The sequence below is a fragment of the Mastomys coucha genome, unplaced genomic scaffold, assembly GCF_008632895.1.
Source record: "Mastomys coucha isolate ucsf_1 unplaced genomic scaffold, UCSF_Mcou_1 pScaffold16, whole genome shotgun sequence".
NCBI classification, from domain to species: domain Eukaryota; kingdom Metazoa; phylum Chordata; class Mammalia; order Rodentia; family Muridae; genus Mastomys; species Mastomys coucha.
In genome coordinates, this window is record NW_022196898.1 from 98,195,177 (window position 1) to 98,202,537 (window position 7,361).

Sequence of the window (7,361 nt, forward strand, 5' to 3'; positions counted from 1 at the left end):
AAACCATCCAGTGAAAAATGCAGCATATTCAACAAGTGGTGCTGGCTTAGGTAGAGGTTTGCATGTAGAATAAGGTAAATACTCTTCAACTCCCAGAACCTCCATAGTCTTCGCTGACTTTCTCATGTTCAGTCTATCACTTGGTTGTTTGCTCGGCCTCTTGACCAATCTAGACTCTATTTAGCTCTTCTTTAAAGAAAGCTCTTGGGTTAAAGCTACGTGCTAGGCCTGAGACACACTAAAGCTACTTGCTTACATGAAACATAAAACATTTGGGTTAAACATGTATGCTAGGGCTGAACCACACCACAAGAAACAGACTTCTCCAGTTCACAATCGCAGGGATTACAGTGCAATCAAACATCCTGCAACAGAAGGCCCCGTGCAATTTTCCAAACAAAGATATCAACCTTCAGTCCTACCAAGCTATGAAGTCCATGACCCACAAGTGACATCATGGCATGATAGCCCTGAGGGTGCATTAGCAGCATACATAAGTGGACAGTAGCTAAAAGATCTCTAATTGAATGGAAACCATGCTCAGCAAGAGGAATATCATATCTGGAACTAGAAACCTAGCTAACTACCCAGGCTGGTGAATTCACTCCTCTTGGAGAAGAACCTACAACCTCCACTTTTCTAAATGAACTGCATTATAAATATTTATCCTTAGTGCACAGATAAGTCTTGCCATATTCCTTAATCAAGGAAACTTCTCTGCCATAACCAACTTTGTTTCTACTCTGAATCACTGCCTGTCTTAGAGGCCTCGCCTCCGAGACATGTGCAGGTACCTTTTTCTTGTATCAATCTGGTGAAACTGGGCTCATTTCCAACCTAGAAACCAAAAGACATTTTTTTTCCTACTGTTCTATAGCCTTCAATTCAGAGCTATGCCCAGGCCAGTACTGACATATAAACAGATTCCAATTCTACCTTAACTACAAAAAGAGACTTAGTTTTTATTAATTATTTTATTTATTTACTATTTAAATGTCCCCTTTCCTGGTCTCCATTTCATTTCCCATCACCCATCCCTTTGGCTTCTTAAAGGGTGCTCCCCACTCACTACCCACTCCCACCTCAGCCCTCTAGTATCCCCTCTCTCTGAAGCAAAAAGTCTCCACAGGACCAGTCGTCTGTCCTTCCTCTGAGAGCAGACAAGGCATATATAGCAGGGACCAAGGATCTGCCCGTGTATGCTCTTTGGTTGCTGACTTATTCTCTGGGGGCTCTGAGGTATCCTGTTAGTTGATATTGTTGTTCTTCCTATGGGGTTGTGATCCCCTTCAGCTCCTTCAGTTCATCTCCTAATTCTTATATAGGGGTCCTGGAGTTCCGTCTGGTGGTTGGCTGTCAGTTTGTATTATCTGTCTCAGTCAGGTGCTGGTAGAGCCTCTCAGAGGTTAGCCTTACCAGGCTCCTGTCTGCAAGCACAACATGGCATTGGCAATTGTGTCAGGGTTTGGTGCCTGCACATGGGATGGATCTCAAGTTGATCCATCTCTCTGGATGGCCTTTCTTTCAGTCTCTACTCCGTTTTTGTACCTGCATTTCCTTTAGACAGTAACAATGACCAGCTATTTCATTCCTGGTCAAATATCCAAAAATGGTGCTCCACCATATGACAAGGACACTTGCTCCACTATGTTCATGGCAGTCTTATTTGTAATAGCCAGAAGTTGGAAACAACCCAGACACAGAAAACAAGGTTCATTTACACAGTGGAATACTACTCAGCTATTAAAAACCAGGACCTTATTAATTTTGCAGGTAAATAAATGGAACTAGAAAATATCATCCTGAGTGAGGGTAACCCGATGCAAAAGAACATACATCGTATGAACTCACTGATAAGTGGCTATTAGCCAAAATGTTCAAAATAGCCATGATACAATTCACAGATCACATGAAGCTTAACAAGATGGAAGGCCCAAGTATGGATGCTTCAATCTCATTTAGAAGGGAGAACAAAATAAATAATCATGGGAGGCAAAGGGAGGGAGAGACCTGAGTGAGAGAAGGGAGGGGAAGGGAAATAAGTGAGGCAGGATCAGGTATGGGGGGTGGGGTGGAGACAAGAGAGAAGCTCAAAGGGCCAGGAGAATGAAAACAAAAATGCAGCAGTGTGGGGTGGAGGTTGGGGGAAGCCTCTAGAGCGTCCTAGACACCAGGCTATTCAGTTCAATTCTCTACCTTGAAATATGGTATCAGACTGCTGAAATCCATTCAGAAGATTCCTAATACACTTTCTCATCTCTAGGCTTGGCTCTAGCCACTCTGAGACAGCACTAGTATTAAGTAAAGACACACTTGTCCACCCTGTCTGACATCTAATTCCAATTATTCTATCCTGATTCTGTAAGTGGAAGTTTTCAAGCTCAGATCAGTGATTTGAAGAGTGTAGAAGCAGGAAGGTTGTTCATACCTCAATGCTGTAACTAGCCTGTCCAGGTTATAGGCTCGGGAGTGACACACTATCAAACTTAATAGCTGAGATCTGGGAGCTATCCATCAAGGAGATTCTCCTCCAAGACAGGCTGGGGTATTCACTCAAAGCTAAAATAATACCAGTGACTTTAGGATGAGATGTCTGCCTAGAACTTGAGAAGAACAACTATGAACAGAGAGATTAAGTAGATTGGGATGAAACTAGTTCCCTCAACCACCAAATCCCAGATCATATGGGCTACCAACAACCAGCAGAGAACATTCTGGAATCCATGACCTTACCTGATAGTCAAAAAACATTCCAGAAGCTGATCAAATACCAACCAGTAAAGAGCTCTCTGATAGTACATTTAAGAAAACTGTTGTAAGGAACTTGACCAACAAAGAGTACCTAACAAAGAAACTTTAAAAAGGTAGAAGAACCAAAAGCAAAATGATACAGCAAACTTTGAGCTGAAAATGGTTTAGATTCAATTGAAGTCATAGTAAGAAACGCCCAGACCTGAGTGAATCATACAGGCGAGGTAGTGAGTTTCAAGACAGGCTACCTGGAAATTCATCTAGGGGAAAAACAGAAAAAAAGAAAAGAAAAGAAAAGAAAAGATGAAGCAGGGTACTTCAAGAACCTCAAGATATGTGAAGACAAAATGCTCAGGTGATCAGGTTTAAAAGCTAACTGAGCTGAGCCAGAGTGAGAGAAAGTCTATTCACAGAAATATTAACACAAATTCCCAACATAGGGAAAGATGCAAACAAAGGGAAAGATTTAAGCAAAGAGAAACCAAATGTCACTGGCCATAATGAACCCAGCCAAGTCTACACTGGACACACTTGCTCCATCAAAGGGGAAATGAAGAGAAGATTCTAAAGATGCCGAGGAAAAAGAAACACTTGAACATGTCATTCACACAATAAGAGGCTGATCATATGAGCCATGTGTTAGATACTGAGACTGTGAATGGAGCCTTTATATTGTTTGTGGCACCATGTTTTAAGTGGGAGATAAAAACAAAATATATAATCAACCAAGAAGCAATCTCTGTAGTGAAAACATTATTACAAACTGCATCTTCTAGGACTTTGAAATATATCGTATTTTTTTCAAAACCTTTGAATATCTGTTTCAGGGTGGTCTGTGATTTGATTCTGTGTAAAACGTTCCACCTTTCGGTGTGTGGGAAGGGAAACACATTCACTGCTTCTTGGTGGTGTCGCTGAAATACTGTTTCATATGTGAAACCTTGTTCTCATTGTTTATTCTGTCCTGTTGATTGGCTATTCTGCATGGTTAGAGAGAACTACAGTGTCAGGAGGACAACCCCTAGCCTCAGAATCACTCCTGTAAGAAAGTGATTTAGGAATTTCAGCCAGGTAAGGATTCCAGCCCCTGGAATCACTGAGACTGGGCTGGTAGATGAATAATTTAAGGAACTCTATGTGTGAAAGATATTGAATACACTTCAAATGGGCAATGATAGACAGCAGGTCACTTGTGAGCTTTTAAAGACTGCTGTAATGAATGACAATTCATCTTTGCACATAACCAGACATTTATTGTCTCAGCATGAGGAGAGCTGATCTTGGGCATGCGCAGACACTCCACTGCCCTGGAGACTTCTTCTCTGAGTTACCCTACAAATGATTTTTTGGCTCTTTGGCAAAAATGATGCACATTCACTGTTAAATGCTCAGGCCAGAGCATACTTCACTCTTCTCCACTCCCTTAACCTTTTCTCCTCTCCTCTGTCCTCCCCTTTCTCCTTTCTTTTCCTCTCTTTCCATTCCTTCCCTCTTCTGTACCTCCCTGACTTCCTCCGTTTTCTTCCTTTTGTTATGCTTTTCTTAGTTCCATCTCTCCTAGTTGTGTCAATGACCTCTCCTCACCCTCTTGTCTTTGCCCTCACTCTCGCTCTGAATATAAGCAATTCTCAAATGTTCAGGATTTAGTTCTTTTTATTTCTTTGTAAAACACACTTAATTTTTAATTGGTGCTCACTTGTGTCTGTGTGCGTGAAAGCAGTCCACATGTGTAAACTCACAGCACACAAAGTGCGGACTACCCTTTGAATTTGGGTGACATACAGTTGTATGTCACTTACTGTAGGGGCTTGTAACTTGGGTCCTTTGCAAAAGCAACAAGTGCTCTAAATTCTAGTTCCTATTTTCTTAACCACTTGATGAGTAATCAATTTTTTATATCATTTCATATTTTACTATGGATTGCAGAATTCATGTTATACTGAGGAACCTCCTAAGCTACATATGCAAGTTTGTCATCTCCATGTTCTAGTATGCAACATAAAAATAAAATTCTACCAATTATTTCTGCTACTTTGTAACAAGAAATTTTATGAGAAATATTAGAATATGTCTTTCATTTCTGAGAACGCCTTCATCATTCATGTTAGCAAAAAGTGTCCATACCTTCGAGTGTAATAAATATTTCACAGTCTGATTTACATTTTGTCTCAGAGTTGCTCCACCTTGGGCATTTGTTGAGAGTGACATCTCAATTCCCAGAACAAAATATATCTAAGAGAATTATGGCTTTCATACATAAGAGAATATCACAAACAAAATATCTTAAAACAACAAAGGTTTGTTTCCAAGTTACATGTGTGAACTCAAGGCACACGAAGGCTATGTCCTTGGTGTAGTCATGATCCAAAGATCTGTGCCATGAATTTTGGATTCTAGTGTTAACCAGCAGTTACAGGGACCACATAACCTGTAGAGGCAATGAAGAATTAGTCTAAGTTTTGTGTCAAGTAACAAAGTCGCTCTCCCTCTCCCTTCCCCTCTCGCTCTTCCTCTTCCTCCCTCTTTCCCCTCTCATTCTTTGTCTCCTTTCTCTCTCTCTCATGAATGTGTATAGGGGGAACGTGAAGGTTTACTTCTCTAAACATACCACTTTTATTAGGTAAAGGTCTAACATAATTTAATATGACATTATTCAGGGGTATTTTCAAAGACTAATTTCCAATTAAATCAGGGTCACATGTAGCAAGATGTGGACTCCAACATATATTCTGGGAAACTCAATTCAACCCTTCTGAGGTCAAACACAGAAGACATGATGCTATTCAATTCAAACCTTCTGAGGTCAAACATGGAAGACATGATGCTACTGGTTTTTATAACAGGATCATTCTAAGTGACATTTAAAAAGATGATTTTTAAATGTAATGCTACGTGGGAATACACAGTATTATATAATTACAAAAGTGGATTGTTTGGTGTAGAAAAATATATTACAGTTACAGTATCCAATAATAGCCTGATGTAATCTTATGCTAAACTGACTGGTCAATGATTATCTGTCACTGACCTTTATTTTGAGACACTAATTTTAGTGGATTTTAGAATATAAGTAGAATAGTTGTGTATGGATATAGTGATACATCCTAAAATGATAGTTTAGGCTGGAAAAGACACAATTTAAGAGCCTTTGATAGCTATTTGTGATAGCTGCCTGTGACATCCGATGAGCTAGCATTTAGTGGTGAGATTAGGCTTATCCTCAATAACTTCAGAAGATTGAATTAAATTGAATGTCGGCAAAGAATACTTCATCTCAATATGAGAAAAAATTTAATCAGTTTAGGTGCCTGCAAATTAAATGTGCTTATTTAAATGATAGCAGCCTCCATGCACACAGAGAAGTTCCAGCTGGGGCTAAATGATTGAAAACCGGAATAGTTATAAAAGAAATTATCTGGAAAGTTAAAAAAAGAAATAAAATTATATTATCTTCAAGTTCTCCTCAACTACATATTCTTTCTTTTTTTTTTCATTCTAAAAACTCTGGTGGTTCTTGAGCGGATTTTAGCTACAGAGATAGTACAGGAGGTGTAGAGTTAGATGTGTTCTGACTTGATAACAGTTTATCTCATGAATACAAAAAGGACTTAATGTAAGGAAACTATATTAATATAAGTTCTCACAATTATTTATAAATTCCCATTTATTTAACATGAGGATGCAATGTATTTAATAATTAAAAATAATCATAAGCAGATATTATAGTTTTCTAAAGTTAATAATTTTTCATTTCAAATGCTTTCTTGACAGCAAAGACAACTTATTTATAAATTAATTATTCATATACAATTTCATGATGTATATAATATATTTCAGTCATATTAACCTCTATTCTCCTATCTTACTCTCACTCTGGAATCTTTTACTTCCCAGCATGCATCACTCCTACTTTCATACCTTTGTTTTCATGCTTTTCTGTGACACACTGAATTTAATTAGGATTATTTGCATATGCATGGCTGTGGGTCATTTTCTGAATTGTGGTCAACTTAGAAGTGATTACACCCCTGTTTAAAAATCACTGACCTGCCTTCACCAGCCATTAATGGCCAATAACTCTTCATCGAGGGGTGAGGCCTCATGCATCCCTCTCCCTCGGTGCTGGAGTGTTGACAGGCAGATGGTCCTTGTGAAGGTAGCCACTGTTGCTGTGCATTCACGAAGACAGTGGTCAGGGAAAATCCAGAAGACAGAATTTTGCAGAACTCTTTTTTTCTCTACCAAAGACACTTCTATCCTTCTTGTGTACTACACCCTGGTGTTCCTTGAGCTGGGAGAAAGTATTGATAGATATTTGTTTAGGATAACCAACTAAAAGTTATCTATTCTCAGTATCTGAGCAGGTATGAGTCTGCATTAGCTATCTAGTGCAAAAGGTTTGAGAAAAGCACTAATCTATGGGTAGAACACAAATATTTAGAAGTCAGTCTGAAAACAGCATGAAAATAAAATAGTAGCATGCTCCGACTCTGGGGCTTATGTATGAGATTCCCAGCCATGAGTTTCAGACTAGGTTGTATCAGGCTTGAATTCCTTCCTGTGGAGTAGACAAGTATGGATTTTAACAAGTGATTGATCACTTCCTAACA

General features: G+C 39.1%; 1 long non-coding RNA gene across 1 annotated transcript; it reads right to left on the reverse strand.

Annotated features, from left to right (window-relative positions):
• Positions 1–5,030: 5,030 nt before the first annotated feature.
• On the reverse strand, positions 5,031–6,985 carry LOC116094396. Its single transcript, XR_004120083.1, has 2 exons — positions 6,799–6,985; positions 5,031–5,179 (listed from the first exon to the last, which is right to left on the reverse strand). It is a non-coding gene; the product is annotated as an uncharacterized LOC116094396 (long non-coding RNA).
• Positions 6,986–7,361: the final 376 nt, after the last annotated feature.